Genomic DNA, 22,007 nt, shown 5'->3' with positions numbered 1-22,007 from the left:
ATGATGGAAAAGCTCAATGTCATCAGTTAGAACAAGACCAGGGGCCGATTGTAGAACAGACCATCAGTTGCTCATATGCATGTTCATGTTGAAGCTGAAGAAAATTAGAACAAGTCCACGAGAGCCAAAGTTTTGGACCTTGAGTATGTTCCACCTGAATTTAGAGACCATATGAAGAATAGATTTGACTTGTTGAACACTAATGACTGAAGACCAGACGGGTTGTGGAATGACGTAAAGGACATCATACGTGAAGAAAGTAAGAGATCATTAAAAAGACAGAAAAGAAAGAAAAGACCAAAGTGTATGTCAGAAGAGACTCTGAAACTTGTCCTTGGAAGTTGAGTAGCTAAAGCGAAAGGAAGAAATGACGAAGTAAAAGAAACAAGATTTCAGAGGGCGCCTCGAGAAGACAAAGTATTATAATGAATGACATGTGCAAAGACCTGGAGATAGAAAACCGAAAGGGAAGAACATGCTTGGCATTTCTCAAGCTGAAAGAACTAAAGAAAAAATTCCAGCCTTGAGTTGCAATAGTGAAGGATTCTATGGGGAAAGTATTAAATGATGCAGGGAGCATCAAAAGAATATAGAAGGAAGACACAGAGTCACTGTACCAAAAAGAATTGGTCGATGTTGAACCATTTCAGGAGATGGCATATATTCAGGAGCCAGTGGTACTGAAGGAAGAAGTCCAAGCTGTACTGAAGGGAATGGTGAAAAACAAGGCTCCAGGAGTTGACGGAATACCAATTGAGATGTTTCAAAAAACGGATGCAACCTGGAAGTGCTCACTTGCCTATGCCAAGAAATTTGGAAGACAGCTACCTGGCCAACCGACTGGAAGAGATCCATATTTATGCCTGTACCCAAGAAAGGTGATCCAAACAACTGTGGAAATTGTTGAACAATATCATTAATATCACACTCAAGTAAAATTTTGCTAAAGATTATTCAAAAGTGGCTGCAGCAGTACATTGACAGAGAACTGCCAGAAATTCAAGCAGGATTCATTCAGAAGAGGACATGGAATGAGGGATACCATTACTGATGTCAGCTGGATCCTAGTTGAAAGCAGAGAATACCAGAAAGATGTTTACCTGTGTTTTATTGGCTATGCAGAGGCTTTCGGCTGTGTGAATCATAACAAATTATGAATAATGTTGTGAAGAATGGGAATTCCAGAACACTTCATTGTGCTCCTGAGGAACCTGTACATAGACCAAGAGGCAGTCGTTCGAACAGAACAAGAGGATACTGCGTGGTTTAAAGTTAGGAAAGGTGTGCGTCAAGGTTGTATCCTTTTACCATACCTATTCAGTCTGTATGCTGAGCAAATAATAACAGAAGCTGGACTATATGAAGAAGAACTGGGCATCAGGATTGGAGGAAGACTCATTAAAAACCTGTGTTATACAGATGACGCAGTCTTTCTTGCTGAAAGTGAAGAGGACTTGAAGCACTTACTGATGAAGATCAAAGACCACAACCTTCAGTATAGGTTATACCTTAACGTAAAGAAAACAAAAATCCTCATGACTGGACCAATAAGCAATGTCATGATCAATGGAGAAAAGATTGAAGTTGTCAAAGATTTCATTTTACTTGGATCCACAATCAACACTCATGGAAGCAGCAATGAAGGAATCAAAAGATGCATTGCATTGGGCAGATCTGCAAAAGACGTCTTTAAGGTGTTAAAAAGCAGAGATGTCACTGTGAAGATTAAGGTGCACCTGACCCAAGCCACAGGGTTTTCAGTTGTGTCATATGCATATGAAAGCTGGGCAATGAGTAGGAAGATGGAAGAAGAATTGATGCCTTTGAATTATGGTGTTGGTGACGAATATTGAATATACCATGGATGGTGAAAAGAACAAACAAATCTGTCTTGGAAGAAGTACAGCCAGAATGTGCCTTAGAAGCAAGGATGGTGAGAGTATGTCTCATATACTTTGGACATGTTATCAGGAGGGATCGTCCTTGCAGAAGGGCATCATGCTTTGGTAAAGCAGGGGGTCGGTGAAAGAGATGAGGCCCCTCAACTAGATGGATTGACACAGCAACTGCAACAACGGGCTCAAGCGCATAACAAGGATTGTGAGGATGGCGCAGGACTGGGCAAACGTTTCGTTCTGTTGTGCATAGGGTCGCTATGGGTCAGAATCAACTCGATGGCACCTAACAACAATGACAACATGAGTCAAATAGACTCAATGGCACATAGCAACAACAGCAAATACATGGTTTTATACATCGCATTTTCCACTTAATGTATCTTGGAGACCATTCCCTATCAAAGTATATAGATCTACCCCATTTTTTAAATTGTGTAATAATCTATTCGGTGGCTGTGCCGTCACTCGTTTATTACGCCCCTTCTTGATGTAAATTAAAGATGTTTCTAGTCTTGCTGTTATATACAATGCTGGAGCAACTACCATGTACATGTGACAATAATTTATTCCTATAGGGTAAATCGCAGAAGTGATTCGCTGAGTCAGAGTGGTGCATTTGATGTGTTGGTGGGTGACACCAAATTGCTCTTAAAGGTGATGTGCCTTGTTCCTTGTTCCTCAGGTTCTTATCAGCCTCTGCATTGAACTTGGCTAATCTGATAGCTGAAAATATATGATTTTAATTGTAAGTTAAGTCTCATTATAATTGGCAGTTTTATTAATGAATGGAGCTGAGCCTATATGCTATACAGTGATCTTCAGTGTATATTGTTAGTGAAAAAAATCAAAGTGAAGAACAAGGTGTGAAATGTGTTACCGATTATCTAAGAAGCAAAGATACAGATATATGCTTTTTATGTGATATTTTACAAAAAGAAAAAGGAGGCGTACAAATATATGCTTTTTATGTGTTACTTAAAAAAAGAAAAAGGAAGGGTAAACTACAAACTAATGAAAGCAATTACTTGTAAGAAGGGAAAGAACAAGGAAATGGGAAGGATGGAAGCTAGACTTCTCTGAACACACTGTCGTTTTGGCTTTGTAAACGTGTACATGTTTTACAAAATTGTAAAAGTTTAAAGAGAAAAAAATATATGTCAGTTAAAAATTCAGATTAATATTAGGAGCCAAGATTTTTAACAAAAGAGTAAAGAGATGCAAACACAAAATCAGAAAAGTGAAAACCCTGTAATCAGACATGTGAACGGGAAGTATCAGTATAAACTCCTGATGTGCTTTCTTTTAAGGAAAGAATTCTCCTAGATCTGTCCACTTAAAAGGCCCAGAAATAATAACAACCTGGGAGCAATGAGTATCTTAGTGCCCAGATTTTGGTCTCTAAGTACCATTTTCCACTAACATGAGACAGAGGTCCTTTGTAGAAGCGATTGATTCCAGGTTTAGGACAGGGAACTGCAACATCTTGTACTAGAAAACAAGGAGAATCCCAAAGACTATTGGGATCATGTGGAAAGGACACAGTGGCTAACTTGAAGCGGGTTCCATCGTCCAGTGTGGAAGAAAACAGGAAAGAGCAGCCCCTGACGTTGAGAAGCCAGCCTAGCACTCACACCTAGGCCTTGTTATTCTCCTGTTAAACATAAAAGAATCTCATGGAACACCACCAGCCTGTGACAAGGCTACTGAGATCATGATAAAATGAGACAACTCAGACAAAATGAAGGTTGCCGTGCCACCCGCAAGACACCAAGCACCACCTCTCAGCTACAGTGACTGCTGCTCTGCCAGTTACAGCTTTATCCTTACTCTTGCCACTTCCCTCCCTGTAGGTAGATACCCAGTCATGGAAGCCCCCACTTTCTGACAGCATCCAATTTTGAGCAAATCCCTGCTTCCCTAGACACTCCCCCAAATCTCCCACTTAAAGCCCAGGTCCTACAATAGTTCTCTCTAACAACCTCTTTATGAGGTTCCCGTGGTGGTGGTCTCCCTCACTGCAGTGAGTCCTAAACCTAACTTGTTTAGCTGGAGGGCTGCTCCTGGTAGCCTTGTGCTGAAGGACGTTGACACCAGAGATGGGACAGGTTGAGCAATAACAACAACATATAGGGGAGCGTGTTAAATGACAATATAAAGACACAATCAGCAAAGTTCAAAGTGTAGGCAGTTTTAGAGGACAGGTGACAAGATGAAGGAAAAAGACAGGGAGGGAGGTGACACTTCTGGGTTAGAAATTCAGATGCCCCAAGTGCAAACACCAGCTATAAGAAGGCTTTTTTTGAGGTAATTGGAGAGATTCGAACACTTCTTAGAGAATACTAAAGGATCGTTGTTAATTTTCTGAGGTGTGACAGTGGTATATATTGGTAATATTAAAGGTATACCTATTAGAAGAACTGACATGTGAAATGCTATGGAGCTGCTCTGGCAACATGGGAGAGGGCTAGTGGATTGAGTTCACAGACGAAACAAACTGGCCCCGTGTGAAAGTCGTTGAGGCTGGGAGATGTGTACGTGGCGTTCGTTGTAATACTTATCAACTTTGTATGTGTTTGAAAATCCCCTTAATAAAGGTTTTTTTTTTTTTCTTTTTCTTTTTAAGTTGTTATATTTCTTTTTCTGGGACTTTACCTATCCTTGTCATTTTTTCATTTCTGTCTTGGACTTTTGTCCTGATTAACTCAAAAGTTTCTTTGAGTATTAAGAAAATAATCCTTTTATGTGTTTTGCAGATACCTTTCATTTGTCTTTTGAGTTTTGTTCCTGTTTTATTTTTAACCTGTGGAGAATTTTTATTTTGTCAAATGTATCAGTTTTCTTTACAGCTCTGGTGTTTCGTGTATTGCTTAGAAAAACTTTGTGAGATTCTGGAAAGTTCTTTCCTGTTTTCATGAAGCATATTTTAATGACTGTAGTACATTTCTGATATTCTCTAGTTGGTCATCCTGATTTCCTCTTACAGCTTTTGAAAATCACCTCTCCTAGAGTCCCGCTTCAAGAACAGGGAAGAAAAAATGTTCACTGGCTGTCGTGCATAGCGCATTTATGGATTTAACAGTGACCACCCAGAGAATTAATCATAAGCCAAGTTTGATAGTTGACCTTGACACCCCCCCTCCCCCCCAATAGGAGAACTAATGGGAAATCTACTGTTGCTGTTAGGTGCCGTCGAGTCGGTTCCGACTCATAGCGACCCTGTGCACAACAGAATGAAACACTGCCCGGTCCTGAGCCATCCTTACAATTGTTGTTATGCTTGAGCTCATTGTTGCAGCCACTGTGTCAATCCACCTCGTTGAGGATCTTCCTCTTTTCTGCTGACCCTGTACCTTACCAAGCATGTTGCGCTTCTCCAGGGACTGATCCCTCCTGACAACACGTCCAAAGTATGTAAGACACAGTCTTGCCGTTCTTGCTTCCAAGGACCATTCTGGTTGTACTTCTTCTAAGACAGATTCGTTCGTTCTTTGGGCAGTCTGTGGTATATTCAATATTCTTTGCCAACACCACAATTCAAAGGCATCAATTCTTTGGTCTTCCTTATTCATTGTCCAGCTTTCACATGCATATGATGTGATTGAAAATATCACGGCCTGGGCACCTTAGTCGTCAGGTGACATCTTTGCTCTCCAACACTTCAAAGAGGTCCTTTGCAGCATATTTACCCAATGCAGTGCATCTTTTGATTTCTTGACTGCTGCTTCCATGGCTGTTGACAGTGGATCCAAGTAAAATGAAATCCTTGTTAACTTCAGTCTTTGTTTGTCATAATGTTGCTCATTGGTCCAGTTGTGAGGATATTTTGAGGACTATACGAAGAAGAGTGGAGTATCAGGGTTGGAGGAAGACTCACTAAAAACCTGCATTATGCAGATAACACAACCTTGATTGCTGAAAGTGAAGAGGACTTGAAGCACTTACTGATGAAGATCAAAGACCACAGCCTTCAGTATAGATTGCACCTCAACATAAAGAAAAGAAAAATCCTTACAACTGGACCAATGAGCAACATCATGATAAACGGATAAACAGGAAATCTATTACTTACAACATTATCAAAATATGCTAAATATATGGTATAAAAATATTAATATGGTTCAAGATTTCTAATTTTAGTAATGTTTGGGTGTTTGCTTTACCTGAAGAGGTGTTCCTTTTAGCTCTCTTTGTCGGGCGTATGGGCCGGGAAGCCAGGTGTCTCTTCCTTTGGATCCCACACCCTCAGGCTCTCTCCCCCTTAGGTGTAACTCTTTGGCGCGAGCAGAGCAATGAGTTTGTAGTTGTGATTCTCTGCTGGAAGGAATGCATGTCACTATGTGTCTTCATCACTGTTGGTTTGAGGAGACCTGTCGGGGCTCCGGGAGTGGATCTTCTACCGCTGCACCAACCAAACACTCAAAGAGGAAATCAGAATGAGCAGATAGAGAGTATCAGAAGTGTGCTGCAGTCGTTACTGTATGCTTCAGAGGGAGAAGTTCCCAGACCCCCTTCGCAGAGTCCTGCCCTTTGCGGGGAGGCAGTGGCAGTGCGGTGTCTTGGGTTGCAATTTGGAGCTGCATCACACTGTATGTTCTCAGTCGAAGATGAATCCTGCAGCTAGTGTTCCTTTTTTTTTTTTTTTTTTAAATGAATTTTAGAGATAATTTAAGGGGAATAAATGTTGAAGTGACATTTGATACTGTATTTTAAACATTTTATTTGTGATACCTAAAATTTTCATAATCTACCATTAATCACTTTTCTGGTACAAGTAAAAAAAATCTGACTAGGAAGAAATTTTTCCCTCTAAAGGTATCCGCTGTCATTTTCAGAGTTAGAAGCTGGAGTGTTCATCTAGTTCTTTCCAGCCTGGGTGTGAAAACATGACGAGTGTGATGATTGCTTCTAAAGACTTTGTCATAGTTTGAGTTTAGCTTAATGTTTTTCAAGAATAAATCTATGAATTTATAGGGTCATTATCTCTGGAGGTTCACTTCCATAGTCTCATGATTTGTTGTGTTATATTTTGACACTTAAATTTTGTTAATGTTACTGAAGGTCCCATACAGGAGTGAATGTCTTTCATACTTTTATTACTATGCATAGTTCTCTGAGTAAAACCAGGGGACTGACGAGGTGTTCCTCACAGGAACTCAAGGAGCCCTGCTGCTGCATTGGGTAAGCACTCTGCTGCTAACCAGAAGGTCAGTGGTTCAAACTCACCAGCTGCTCCATGGGAGGAAGATATGGCAGTCAGAGTCTGTAAAGATCACAGCCTTGGAAAGCCTATGGGGCAATTCTGCCCTATCATATAGAGTCACTGTGAGTCGGAATTGACTTGATGGCAACGAGTTTGGTTTAACACGAATTCGGAGGCCGGTTAGTTAATCTTTCTGTGCCTCAGTTATTTATGTTAAAATGGACTTGGTAATAAGTATATTTTTATCCCTAATGGATATTCTTATAGTTCTGTCTCAGCCTGGTAGGATTTGTGGGGGCAAAATGAGGTAAATATATGAAGACCCTCTGTGTTATTGGGAAGTGGCTATATAAACTCAGTGTTCAGTATTTTATTTTTCAGATGCTTTCTTAGCACTAATCAAATGCATTAATCAACTTCTGATTAGCTGGCTCATTTGTAAGACGATTGTCTTTAGATGTATTGCTTTCAAATTGTTCCTGAAGTAATTTAGCAAAAGAGGTGATGAAGTTCTTTGTTGGCCGATTATCGCTTGTTTGATTTTATTCTCAGACTTACTGTAGTTTGGCGGGAAGCCATCTACACCAAAACATGTAATTACCTCTTAATCCCAAATAAGTTTGAAATACAAATGAGTCAGTTTGGCCTAGGGGTGGGATATGTTGAGAAAGGGTGACTTTTCTTCTCCTCCGAGTCATTTGTTCACTAATTTATATATTTTACCCACTTTCTAAAATGGACTGGAGGGACATTTTTATTAAGATACCCTAAAGCAGTAGAGTTGCAAAATGAAGAAAGGAAGATGTACCGACCAGCCAGGCCACTGGTCCAGTTTGCATCAGCGTCCGTGTGTGACGTTAATAGACAGATGTTGACCCATTGTGGGGTAGAGCCTTTACTGTCTCAGAGCCCCGCGGGGGATTATGGTGGACCACCAGGGTCCAGCATTACTGCCTTTACTGTCTCAGAGCCCCGCAGGGGATTACGTGGACCACCAGGATCCAGAATTGCTGCCTTTACTGTCTCAGAGCCCCGCGGGGGATTACGTGGACCACCAGGATCCAGAATCGCTGCCTTTACTGTCTCAGAGCCCCGCGGGGGATTACATGGACCACCAGGATCCAGAATTGCTGCCTTTACTGTCTCAGAGCTCCACGGGGGATTACGTGGACCACCAGGATCCAGAATTGCTGCGTTTACTCTCTCAGAGCCCCGCAGGGGATTACATGGACCAATGGGGTCTGGAATTACTGCCTTTACTGTCTCAGAGCCCTGCAGGGGATTACGTGGACCACCAGGATCCAGAATTACTGCCTTTACTGTCTCAGAGCCCCGCAGGGGATTACGTGGACCACCAGGGTCCAGAATTACTGCCTGTACTGTCTCAGAGCCCCGCGGGGGATTATGGTGGACCACCAGGATCCAGAATTGCTGCCTTTACTGTCTCAGAGCTCCGCGGGGGATTACGTGGACCACCAGGATCCAGAATTGCTGCCTTTACTGTCTCAGAGCCCAGCAGGGGATTACGGTGGACCACCAGGGTCCAGAATTACTGCCTTTACTGTCTCAGAGCCCTGCTGGGGATTATGTGGACCACCGGGGTCCGGAATTGCTGCCGTTACTGTCTCAGAGCCCCACGGGATTACGGTGGACCACCGGGGTCCGGAATTGCTGCCTTTACTGTCTCAGAGCCCCGCAGGGGATTACGTGGACCACCAGCATCCAGAATTACTGCCTTTACTGTCTCAGAGCCCCGTGGGGGATTATGGTGGACCACCAGGGTCCAGAATTACTGCCTTTACTGTCTCAGAGCCCCGGGGGGGATTACGGTGGACCACCAGGGTCCAGAATTACTGCCTTTACTGTCTCAGAGCCCCACAGGGGATTATGTGGACCACCAGGGTCCAGAATTGCTGCCTTTACTGTCTCAGAGCCCCGCAGGGGATTACGTGGACCACCAGGATCCAGAATTGCTGCCTTTACTGTCTCAGAGCCCTGCTGGGGATTACGTGGACCACCAGGATCCAGAATTGCTGCCTTTACTGTCTCAGAGCCCCGCGGGGGATTACGTGGACCACCAGGATCCAGAATTGCTGCCTTTACTGTCTCAGAGCCCCGCGGGGGGTTACGTGGACCACCGGGGTCCAGAATTGCTGCCTTTACTGTCTCAGAGCCCCGCGGGGGGTTACGTGGACCACCGGGGTCCAGAATTGCTGCCTTTACTGTCTCAGAGCCCCACGGGGGATTACGTGGACCACCGGGGTCCGGAATTGCTGCCTTGGATGGTGGGGCGGTTGTATCACTGAGTCGATAATTTTTCTCTGAACTTCATGGCATTCATGTAAAAGAGGAAGCGAGTTTCCTAACATGAACTGTCTCAAACACTAGATCAGGGAGAGGCCCTTTTTCCACTAAGAAACTAAGAGGGCTTGATTTTGTGATGTCCACAACTCTCTGCTCTGTGTACGGAATAGCTTTAGGAAGGAATTCAGAAGCATTCTTCACCTGGAGAAGGTTGTTGTTTATCATTATTACTGATCCTGCTTCGAAGCTGATGGTGTGATATGAAATCATAACTGTGTGATGGTGCTTCTGCAGGAAGCCACGTGTAGCTTGTTAGGCTGCGTTTTATTCATCTTTGTGTTCCCAGCTCCCAGCAGACTTTCTGGGACAGATTTTGGAGGTGTTTTGGAATGGACTAAAGGCATTTGGAGAAATGAGTGAACTAAATTGCCATAAAAAAAAAATTGCCATAGAGTTTAGAAAATCTACAGTAAGAAATATGTTTCCTAGACCATCTGTCACTAATATGAATTGTTTCTACTTGGCACTGGAAACTTGTTTTTTTGGGGGAGGGCAGCTTGTATAAAGTTAAAAACAAAACAAAAAACCAAACTCTTAGGTTGTTCTACATCACTCTCTTTAGTGGCTAAAATCAGTGTTTTTTTTTTAAATGAGATTTGTATTATTCAATAAGGATTAGCGTGTTCATTGGATTAGGCAACAGAAATATCATGGTAGTAACTGGTAGCTCTTTCTGCCTTGCCACATTCCAGTCTATTTTCCATGCAGCAACCAGAGTGTGACTTTTAAAATGCACGTCAGAGCGCCTGCTCTCTGCTCAGACCTCCCCCTGATGTCCAGCTTGCTCAGGAAAGTCAGGTCCTCACAATGGCCTGTGTGCTGGACATAAGCTCCACCCTGCCCTTTGACACCTCTGACCCCGGCCCTGGCTCTCAGCCCTCCTCTCCCCAGCCCATTCTCCTCTGGCTGCACCAGCCTCCCTGCTGTTCTAGGACAGGCTGGGCGTGCACTTGCCTCAGGCCCTTTGCACTCGCTGACCCCGCCCCGTGAGATGGGCTTCCCCAGATGACTGTGGGCTAGCTTCCCGCACTTAACTTTTTAGGGCTTTTCGTAAATATCGTTTTATCGGTGAGACCTTACCAGATCATTTTTAAAATCCTCCCTTCCACCCCAAACTCTCTGTCCTTCTGTGTTTACTTATTTTCCTTTAGCACTTAATGCCATTGGTTGTATGGCATGTTTGGTTGTCTTTTATTACCTATCTCTCCTGAATGAAATAAAACCTTTCAGGAGGAGAGGCAGTATCCACTGCAGCTGGTTGATGTATATTAAGCATAAAGTTAGAATTCAGGTACTTTAAAAAAAATGAACTTTTTTGCTGTTTAATTTTGTATATTTGTTGAATGCCTACCAGGAGCAATGCATTGTTTATAAGATGGTTCTCTCTACCCAGGGAGCTTATCTACGGATAGGGAATAGAATTAGGGTACATCCCTGCGATACAAAGTAGCATTTGTCACATGATAGAATTAGGGTACATCCCTGCGATACAAAGTAGCATTTGTCACATGATGGAATACGGATACATCCCTGCGATACGAAGTAGCATTTGTCACATGATAGAATATGGATACATCCCTGCGATACGAAGTAGCATTTGTCACATGATAGAATATGGATACATCCCTGCGATACGAAGTAGCATTTGTCACATGATGGAATACGGATACATCCCTGTGATACAAAGTAGCATTTGTCACATGATAGAATTAGGGTACATCCCTGCGATAAAAGTAGCATTTGTCACATGATGGAATACGGATACATCCCTGTGATACAAAGTAGCATTTGTCACATGATAGAATTAAGGTACATCCCTGCGATACAAAGTAGCATTTGTCACATGATGGAATACGGATACATCCCTGTGATACAAAGTAGCGTTTGTCACATGATAGAATTAGGGTACATCCCTGCGATAAAAGTAGCATTTGTCACATGATGGAATACGGATACATCCCTGTGATACAAAGTAGCATTTGTCACATGATAGAATTAAGGTACATCCCTGCGATACAAAGTAGCATTTGTCACATGATGGAATACGGATACATCCCTGTGATACAAAGTAGCATTTGTCACATGATGGAATACGGATACATCCCTGTGATACAAAGCATTTGTCACATGATAGAATTAGGGTACATCCCTGCGATAAAAGTAGCATTTGTCACATGATGGAATACGGATACATCCCTGTGATACAAAGTAGCATTTGTCACATGATGGAATACGGATACATCCCTGTGCTACAAAGTAGCATTTGTCACGTGATAGAATTAAGGTACATCCCTGCGATAAAAGTAGCATTTGTCACATGATGGAATACGGATACATCCCTGTGATACAAAGTAGCATTTGTCACATGATAGAATTAAGGTACATCCCTGCGATACAAAGTAGCATTTGTCACATGATGGAATACGGATACATCCCTGTGATACAAAGTAGCATTTGTCACATGATAGAATTAGGGTACATCCCTGTGATACAAAGTAGCATTTGTCACATGATAGAATACGGATACATCCCTGCGATACAAAGTAGCATTTGTCACATGATGGAATACGGATACATCCCTGTGATACAAAGTAGCATTTGTCACATGATAGAATTAAGGTACATCCCTGCGATACAAAGTAGCATTTGTCACATGATGGAATACGGATACATCCCTGTGATACAAAGTAGCATTTGTCACATGATAGAATTAGGGTACATCCCTGCGATAAAAGTAGCATTTGTCACATGATGGAATACGGATACATCCCTGTGATACAAAGTAGCATTTGTCACATGATAGAATTAAGGTACATCCCTGCGATACAAAGTAGCATTTGTCACATGATGGAATACGGATACATCCCTGTGATACAAAGTAGCATTTGTCACATGATAGAATTAGGGTACATCCCTGCGATACAAAGTAGCATTTGTCACATGATAGAATACGGATACATCCCTGCGATACAAAGTAGCATTTGTCACATGATAGAATTAAGGTACATCCCTGCGATACAAAGTAGCATTTGTCACATGATGGAATACGGATACATCCCTGTGATACAAAGTAGCATTTGTCACATGATAGAATTAAGGTACATCCCTGCGATACAAAGTAGCATTTGTCACATGATAGAATTAGGGTACATCCCTGCGATACAAAGTAGCATTTGTCACATGATAGAATATGGATACATCCCTGTGATACGAAGTAGCATTTGTCACATGATGGAATTAGGGTACATCCCTGTGCTACAAAGTAGCATTTGTCACATGATAGAATATGGATACGTCCCTGTGATGCGAAGTAGCATTTGTCACATGATAGAATACGAATACATCCCTGTGATACAAAGTAGCATTTGTCACATGATAGAATATGGATACATCCCTGTGATACGAAGTAGCATTTGTTACATGCACTAAGAGGTAAAACGGTGCTGAAACTTCAGGGAGGTCATTTCTGACTGAGGAAGGGAGAACTCTTTGGGTAGGGGAAGGGTTTCAGTACATGTAGGTGTGGGCGGGAAACACTGGTGGCATAGTGGTTAAGTGCTGCGGCAGCTAACCAAAAGATTGGCAGTTTGAATCCACCAGGCACCCCTTGGAAACTCTACTGCGATAGTTCTACTCTGTCCTATAGGGTCACTGTGAGCTGGAATTGCCGGAGTTGGGTTTAGGTGTAGGCAGAGAAAAAGCTTTACCCTGCAGGGAGCAGAGGTAAGAACATGTTGGTACCATGTTAATGGTGAGGAGTCCAGTGTGTGTAAACTATCCTTGAATCAGTGTGACTCTCTACACAGGGTAAAACATACCAGAGACATTGTGACTCTAAAGAAAAGTTCATAAAGAGATGTGACCTCCTAAAGGAGCTTATGTGGGTGCCTGCTATCGGGAGGGTCAGGGACTGGCCTCCAGTGGAAGGAGTTGGACGCAGCCCTGACCTTCCCGTTTGGGGTTGATGAGGTCACGGGGCACAGGGAGTGTGGTTGGCATCGTTGTGGTCCATTCAGGCTCTTCTCTCTCTTCCTAGAAGATTAAAAAAAAAAAAAAAAATTCCAAATTTGAATCCAAGACTTGAAAGATGCCAGTTGTCTAAATACAGTACCATATTATGTTAAATATAGCTATTGAAGTTTTAAAAATCTGTTCACAAGGCTTTGTTTTAATATTCATAGCAGAACTTTTTTTGGAATGTAATCTGAGAAACCAAGGGCCATTTTATCATCAGAGCTGACTATTAATTAGGGTATTGTTTCAGATATAAAAGTTGATCTGCCACTGAAATTCTATTTGAATATGTATAGTTCCAAGCTTGCTTTGTGTATTTAATAACTTTAGTGCCATAATTACTCTGTTTACGAGTAAATTTTGGTGCACGTGTTAATGTGGCAGTGGCGGTGAGTGGTTTCAGCAGAGGGCACCGCTAATTCCCATCTCCACGTGCTCCTCAGCTGCGTCTATATTTCATTTAGTCTCAGCGGGAAAGAAGTGGGCAGGTGATGTCAGCGGTAACGTGACGGTGAACTTCTCCTTTTCTCTGAAACCTTTCTGTTAAGTTGGCTACCGGCCAGAGGAGTGGATTTGTGTTGAGCCAAGCTCGCTGAAATTTTGTAGAATGATTTAGTTTGGTAAAGAAACCTTAATGCAGGTATTGGTTTCATTATTAGAAGAAACCTAGAATGTACTTAAAGCAATTGTTTGATTCAAGTTAGTGTGATAACTTCTTTAGAAAACTCTAACTTACTGCGGCAAATACTTGTGGTTGTGTTATTACATTTTTTTGAGTAGGAACTTCTGGATTCAAATAAATCCCCTTTCCTCTTCTCAGAAATCACTCTAAAAGCAACAAGGAGATTGAGAGACATGTATTTCATATTTTGTGAAACTAGGAGACTTCTATAATCCTGAACTAGGAAATAAGAGAAAAAGGGCTGCCAAGTGCTGGGAGGACCGCCTAGGGGAGCGGGGATGGGGGATGCTGAGTGGGGACTCTGAGCTGCAGCCTGAAGCACAGCCTGAGAGGAAGCTGGCTAAAGAGTGCTCTCCAGAGGAAGTGGCAGCCCTGAGGGGCACAACCCATAAGCCTTGGTTTGGAAGAGCAGGAGTAGGTGTTGGCAGAAGGGCACTAGGGAGCTTTATGGGACAGTGGGCACAGGTGTGTATACCAAAAAACTGTTGTGCCACCAGGGTTCCTTTCAGATGACTATAGCTGAGTTAAAAAACAAAAAACAAAAACCTGTTGCTGCCGAGTTGATCCCGACCCATAGCGACCCTATAGGACAGAGTAGAACTGCCCCATAGGGTTTCCAAGGAGAGGCTGGTAGATTCAAACTGCTGACCTTTTGGTTAGCAGCCAAATGCTTGGCCACTGTGCCATCAGGGCCCCCAAATGTGTATATATACGTGAAAGTATGTCCGTCTGTGCACTCGTGCGGGTTATCAGTTTGCTGCCTCAGCTCCAAGTCCACCCTTCTCTGCCTTGTTTTGTGATGCTAGAACTGGACCTGTAAACATCGTTTCCTTTTCCAGCACAACGCTAGATTTGTCAACAGAGGGTGAGGCAGAGCAGACAGGAAGGGGCTTCTCTTGCAGTTCCAGTGTGCTTGTGGTTTTTTTCCTTTCAGGGTGTGTGGCAGCCAGCCCGGCTTTCCCCGCAGTGAGCTTACCTCCCAACAGGCGGCTTCCTGCTCCCACCAGCACCAAGGGGCAGCTCTAGCCCACTGGCACCCCAGGAGCTTCTCTGCCACCCACCAGATGGGTGCAACCACAGCCTGTCCAGGGCTCCCATTAGCCCTAGAGGTAGTAACTGCTCCCTGTGCTTGCAGTCCTGTGCTCCTTAGGGTCCTCTTCATCCTCTCACTAGTTAACCACTTGTTACTAGTTAGTGATCCTTTATACTAAAATTTCCTGTTTAAATTGCTTGCATGATTTCTGTCTCCTGACTGGATCCTGTTATGATTTGTGTAATTTCTTATGTTAATTTTTGTATAAATTAAAAAACAAAATGAAAAAAATTCACAAGCTACAGTTTCTACAAAGTGCACACAGGGTTTACCACCCCCCAGACTGGGATATAGAACATGACCAGATCCCTGGAAACCATCCTCATGTCTTCTTCCCTTTAGTCATTTCATCCCCCAAATGGTACCCACCGTTTGACTTCTGTTATCATTCATTCTTGTTCATTATCGAACTTCACGTAAACGGAATCATACAGTATGCCCTCTTATGTGTCTCGCTTCTTTTGCTCAGTATAATGGTTGTGAAGTTCATCTGTCTTACATCCGTTCTGTGGATGCACGTGGGCTTTCCTGGTTTTCTGAATAAAGCTGCTGTTAACATTCTTGCGTGTGTCTTTTGGTGGACATACGTAGAAGTGGAATTGCTGAATGTGTTAGCAGCTACCGCCAAACATTTTCAAAATGGCTGAAACTGTGTACAGTGTATGAGACTTCCCGTTGTTCTCCATCCTTGCTAACACTGGGCATTGTCAGACTTTCACAGGTGAGGTCCTCAAACCTTTAGGGGAAAAGATCATTCCCCTGCTGTTCAGGCTGTTCAGATTGTGGAACAAGAAGAGTCCCAGAGCTGTCTTAGGAAGTGAGCATGACATTGATATCAAAACGGTTAAGTATGTTTTTGCTGTTCTTAGGTGCCATTGAGTCGATTCTGACTCCTCGAGACCCTATAGGACAGAGTAGAACTGCCCCACAGGGTTTCCAAGGCTGTAATCCCATGGGAGCAGGTTGCCAGGTCTTTTCTTCCTTGAAGCAGCTCGTGGGTTTGAGCTGCTGATCTTTTGGACAGCACCTGCGTGCTTAACTGTTGTGCCACCAGGATTCCTTACAGATAAAATAGCTGAGTTTTTTTAAAAAAAGAAATCTACAGACCAGTTCTAGGAATGTCAGTTTTGTTCCCAAATAAGTTAGCAGCAGAATCCAGCAGCTCATTGAAAGAATCATGAACACCACCGGGTATGATGGTTTTGCTAAGACTTGTTATGACGTTAAATTGTTGTCTACAAGTGTGTGGTGTGCAACTGCATTCACTTAGGTCCTTGTTGATGTGTGTTTTCAAAGACGGACTGTTTATTGGCTACATGTTTTCTGTGCTAGTCCATGTGGCCGTCTGTTGCCCGAAGCCTCCCCTAAGGCTGGAGGGGTAACAGAGGGAGGCCCCACATCTTCTTCATGGGGTGGCAACAGGAGGAAGGGAGTTTCGTTTAGGAACATTTTAAAGAGAGATTTTGTACCCCTGTGGCCTCTCCTCATCAGAGCAACTTCTCAGTCTCCTTGTCGGGCAGACTTAGTTGTGAGGGAGGTTTGGACTCACGCAGAGTTAGTTTCACATACTAATTAATCTATTTTTCTATATTTTCTTTTTTGCACAAAAGCCGGTAACCTAGGACCTAGGCATGAGCAACTTTATATAAATGTATTTTTTACTCGGTTTACTTGGATTAGTGTGATATATTTAAATTCCTTGAGAACTGTAGATACTCTAATGTGTATGAAGGATTGAAGAAAAGGAAAAGAAAAAACAAAAAACCCGGAAAACTATTTCAGAAAAGCTGGAATCCTCCCTCGTGTCTTGTGCCAACATAAAAGTGTAGTTGTCGTTAGCTGCCACCGAGTTGGCCCCAAAGCAGACAGATCAAAATTGTACAAGCAAAAAACTAAACCGTAAAATAATCAGGAGAAACGTGAGAGCTGTTTAGCTTGACGCAGGGAAGTCTAAGAGTGACAAAAAATCCAAAAGCTAAAAATAAGCAATGTCACAAGATAAACTGGAAAACTATTGGTAATGCAAGGGCTAATTTCCTTAATACAGCATATAAGAAATGCCTAGAAAAAGCAAAACACTAATAATCCCCAAAAGAAAAATGTGCAGTGGTTCCTAACAGATAAACCAAACCAGTCACCCTCAAATTGATTCCGACTCATGGCAATGCCATGTGCTCCACTGGGTTTTCAGTGGTTGATTTTCCAAAAGTAGATTGCCAGGCCTTTCTTCCAGGGTGCCTATGGCTGCGCACATTAACTGTTTGTACCACTTAGAGATTCCTACCAATAGATAATTCATAGGAAAGGAAGTACATATTTCCCTTAGGAGTCTTTTCTTTTTTGTGATTTGACGAGCTCACTGAATGTGAAAAGGTTTCTGGTTTTGATCCCCTGATGACTGTTAATTATAGGAGCAGTGGATTTTATATGTCTGAAAATGTAAAATATTACATAATACAGAAAACTTTGTTAAGCAAATTTAGCCTTAATGAATTATAAGATGACTATCCTTACAGCTACCACCTGGGTCAGGAAGTAGACCTCTGCCTGCCCCACGCTTGATCCCAGCTTTCTTCAGCTTCCTCAAAGCAACGCCTGTTCTTATGCTGACTACCTCCTTGCTTTTCTTTATAGTCCTATCAAGTGTATACCCCTAAATGCTGTAGTTTAGATTTGCCTGATTTTGTTTTGTTTTAGATACACGTTTCAAGTCTTTTTAAAGTCTTTATTTGTTGAAGAAATGGGATTGTGTGTCCTGTAGAGTTTTCTTCCTCAGGATTTCGCTGATTGCGTTCCTGTGTTAAAGTTGAACGTATTTTTGCGTTCTCTGCACAGCCAGTGAGTTGGCAGGCTTGATTGGGTTCTGGTTCCGGTTACTGTTATCTGACAGGACTATTTCTTGGCTAGCGGTGTATTGTTTGTTGTAGTTAGATGGCTTCAAGTCAATTTTGACTCATAGAGACCCCCATGTGACAGAATAGAACTACCCCATAAGGTTTCCTTGGCTGTAAAGCAGACCACCAGGTCTTTGTCTCACAGAACCTCGGGGTGGGTTTGAACCACCGACCTTTCAGTTAGCAGCCACCAGCACTCTTTGGTGTATTCTTTGTCAGGAGGCATAAATATCTCCATCCCATATTTTGATATTAGTAGCCATCAGTGCTTAATGCTTGTATCCATTAATTCATTAGGGGTTGCAAATGGTGATATTAATATCACACACAAGTAAAGTTTTGCTGAAGACCATTCAAAAAGGGTTGCACCTGTACATCAGCAGGGAACTGCCAGAAATTCAGGCCAGATTCAGAAGAGGACGTGGAATGAAGGATATCATTGCTGATGTCAGATGGATCCTGGCTGAAAGCAGAGAATACCAGAAGAATGTTTACCTGTGTTTTACTGACTATGCAAAGGCATTCGACTGTGTGGATCACAACAAATTATGGATAACATTGCGAAGAATGGGAATTCCAGAACACTTAATTGTGATCATGAGGAGCCTTTACATAGCTCAAGAGGCAGTTGCTCCGACAGAACAAGAGCATACTACATGGTTTAAAGTCAGGAAAGCTGTGCGTCAGGGTTGTATCCTTTCACCATACCTGTTCAGTCTGTATGCTGAGCAAATAATCCGAGAAGCTGGACTATATGAAGAAGAACTGGGCATCAGGATTGGAGGAAGACTCATTAACGACCTACGTTATGCAGATGACAACCTTGCTTGCTGAAAGTGAAGAGGACTTGAAGCACTTACTAATGAAAATCAAAGACCACAGCCTTCAGTTGGATTACACCTCAACATAAAACAAAAATCCTCATGACTGGACCAATAAGCAACGTGATAAACGGAGAAAAGGTTGACGTTGTCAAGGATTTCATTTTACTTGGACCCACAATTAATGCCCTTAGAGGCAGCAGTCAAGAAATCAAGTGACACATTGCATTGGGCAAATCTGTTGCAGAAGACCTCTTTAAAGTGTTAAAAGTGAAGATGTCACCTTGAGGACTAAGGTGTGCCTGACCCAAATCATGATATTTTCAGTTGCCTCATAGGCATGCAAAAGCTGGACGATGAATAAGGAAGACTGAAGAAGAATTGATGGCTTTGAATTATGGTGTTGGTGAAGAATATTGAATAAGCCATGGACTGCCAGAAGAATGAACAAGTCTGTCTTGGAAGAAGTACAGCCAGAATGCTTCTTAGAAGGGAGGATAGTGAGACTTCATCTCACATACTTTCGACATTTTGTTAGCAGGGACCAGTCCCTGGAGGAGGACATCATGCTTGGTAAGTTAGAAAGCCAGTGAAAAAGAGGAAGACCCTCAACGAGGTGGATGGACACATTGGCTGCATCGGTGGGCCCAAGCATAACAATGATTGTGAGGATGGCAAAAGATGGGGCAGTGTTTCATTCTGTTGTACATAGGGCTGTTGTGAGTCGGAACTGACTGGACAGCCCCAACAACAACAAATTGTGGTAATCTAAAACCATTCTTCATGTATTAGCTGAAATATTCTTTTAAGGAGGAATTTCCCTTCGTTTCCTCATTTGGTTACCCAGTGGTACATTTCATATAGGAAAGATTTTCTTTGGTTTTCTTCACCTTACTATTAAGAATTCGTCGTTTTCCCCATTTTATGTGTTGTAACCCACTATGGTTATTGTCTTTATTAATGCCCATCTTCGGTTAGTGTGGGACGGTCTTCCAAGCTTGTTCTCTAGTGATTTCTTATTCCCCTTTTCCCTGTTGATAACACTTTGTAGTCTTTATACGTGAAATTTAGCTGGGTATAACATCTTTGGCTCATGTTTTCTTTCCTTGAGTTGTAAGTATGTTATTCCTTTTTTTTTCTGGTATAAAGTGGTGCTGTCAAAGTGTGATGACAATGTGATTTTTTTTCCTTTTAAGATACACTGTTTCTTCTTTTTTCCTTTTTGCCTGCTGCTCAAAGAATGTTTTCTCTTACTATGAGGTCTGATAATTGTACTGGACTCTGTCTTGATAGTGCGGGTTGATTTTCTTCATGTATGGTGTGTTCTTTTAATATGTAGTTTTATCCTTTTTTTAGTTCCAGGAAATTTTCTTGAGTTAACACATTTTTGGTATTTTGTTCCCTTGTTTTCATTTTTTTTGCAGTCATTCCTTTTCTTCCCCTGGCTTCTGCATTTGTGATTTCCTCTTGAAACATTTTTATCTCTTCTTCCTTGTTGATTTTTTAAAAAAGGTTTTCCATTTAAGTCATTATTATTATTTTTTAGTCTATTCAGTCTTTTTTTCTAATTCAGTCTTCATTTCCAAACTGATTTTGTTATTTAATTGTCATTCTTTCCTGGCTTCTATCGCCTGATGGAAGTATTTTTTCCAAAAATTCTGGTTCATGTCCATCTTTTATATTTTATACCTTTTATATATATATATATATATACACACACATACACACACGTACACATATGTATCTATGTATCTCAACTTTGTGTGAGACTAGACCTTGATTGCTTACCGATACTGTTGCTGAGTTTTATATGCAATTATCTTTTATGTGCATTTAGCTTTGAATGGTAGACTTTATAGTGCCCTTCTGTAGAGCTCCTTTATTTGTTTTTGTCTGGTGTTCCTAAATGTGGATGCTAACTTTCGTATGTCCACTTTTATGTGGACTCTTTTCCCTCTTTTTTTTATCCTGTGATGGTCAATTGCATTCCATTCCCCGAAGTTTCCGCTCAGTGTGAGACTTCTTCTGGGCAGGGGACTCTGGTTAGTTTTGAAAATCATGGCGCCCAGCCTCCTCTAGTCCCTTCACACCTTAGCAGGGACCTTTGCTAACCTACCCTTGGAGTGTGGAGAACCTCTGCTGCTTTCAGCTACTGTTCTCACATTGTCTTCTGTGCTTTCTAATTACTTGTTGGTAATTTTTGAGATTCTTGGGCTCATTGGAGGCACCGTTACTTCTTTCTGCTGTTACCTTTTCAGTTGTTGATACCTTGTAGATCTTGTAGCTGTCTGTGCTTTGTCTTCTTTACCCACTGAAATGTTGGGATTTGTGGAGATGGGGGATATCTGTCCCTGAGTTTGTTATAGATGTTGTCCATGGGTTTCGCGTTTTGCTCTCCCGTTGCCCTGTTTGTTTTTATGGGGGGAACTCAGGGAGATTAAAAACTGTGCTGCAGTCTCCGCCATCTTCATGCTAACTTTCAGGGGCAGCGATTTTTGAGAGCATTCTGTAGACTGACAGTGTGACTCATTCTGTGGGACTCTAGGATAAAGAAACAAGGTCGTTCCCATCTGTAATTAATTATTATAGTTCACTTTAATTAATTGGCTCTAGGAATATAACTAAAAATAAAGGCAAACACCATAATTTGGAGGAAAAACACTTTTTATTGACTATGATTTATATTGCATAGAAGCTGCGCCAGAGTATTTAATTTAAGCTATGGTATTTTTGTCACTTCTGGAAAAGTATTCCAGAAACATACAAAAGGTAGTATAATCACTGTTTTGAGTTACAGAAAGATAATTAAAAAAAAAAAAAAAAAAACTCATTTTAAACTGCCTTGACTACTAACGGAGCCCTGGTGGCACAGTACTTAAGAGCTCGGCTGCTAACCAAAAGGCTGACAGTTCAAATCTACCAGCCGCTCCCTGGAAACCCTATGGGGCAGCTCTGCTCTGTCCTGTAGGGCTGCTATCAGTCGGAAATGACTCACAGCAATGGGTTTGACTACTATAAGGAAATAATCAAGTAGGAAATTA

The 22,007-nt window shown here is 42.0% G+C and overlaps 1 protein-coding gene across 7 annotated transcripts in view; it reads left to right on the top strand.

The window, feature by feature from the left end:
* The window catches only part of VRK1 (VRK serine/threonine kinase 1), a 120,884-nt gene that overhangs the window by 32,196 nt on the left and 66,681 nt on the right, over nucleotides 1-22,007 (top strand). The window contains exon 1 of one of the 7 annotated variants that reach the window (XM_064293004.1): nucleotides 14,988-15,267. The exons of the other annotated variants lie outside the window; for them this stretch is intronic. The gene's annotated coding sequence lies outside the window, so the exon portion shown is untranslated. Of the gene's footprint in view, nucleotides 1-14,987; nucleotides 15,268-22,007 lie in introns of those variants that run through there. 7 annotated transcript variants of the gene reach the window in all.

This window comes from Loxodonta africana, chromosome 10 (genome assembly GCF_030014295.1).
Source record: "Loxodonta africana isolate mLoxAfr1 chromosome 10, mLoxAfr1.hap2, whole genome shotgun sequence".
NCBI classification, from domain to species: Eukaryota; Metazoa; Chordata; class Mammalia; order Proboscidea; family Elephantidae; genus Loxodonta; species Loxodonta africana.
Note: the sequence above shows the minus strand (reverse complement) of the source record. Positions and strands in the feature narration are given on the sequence as shown.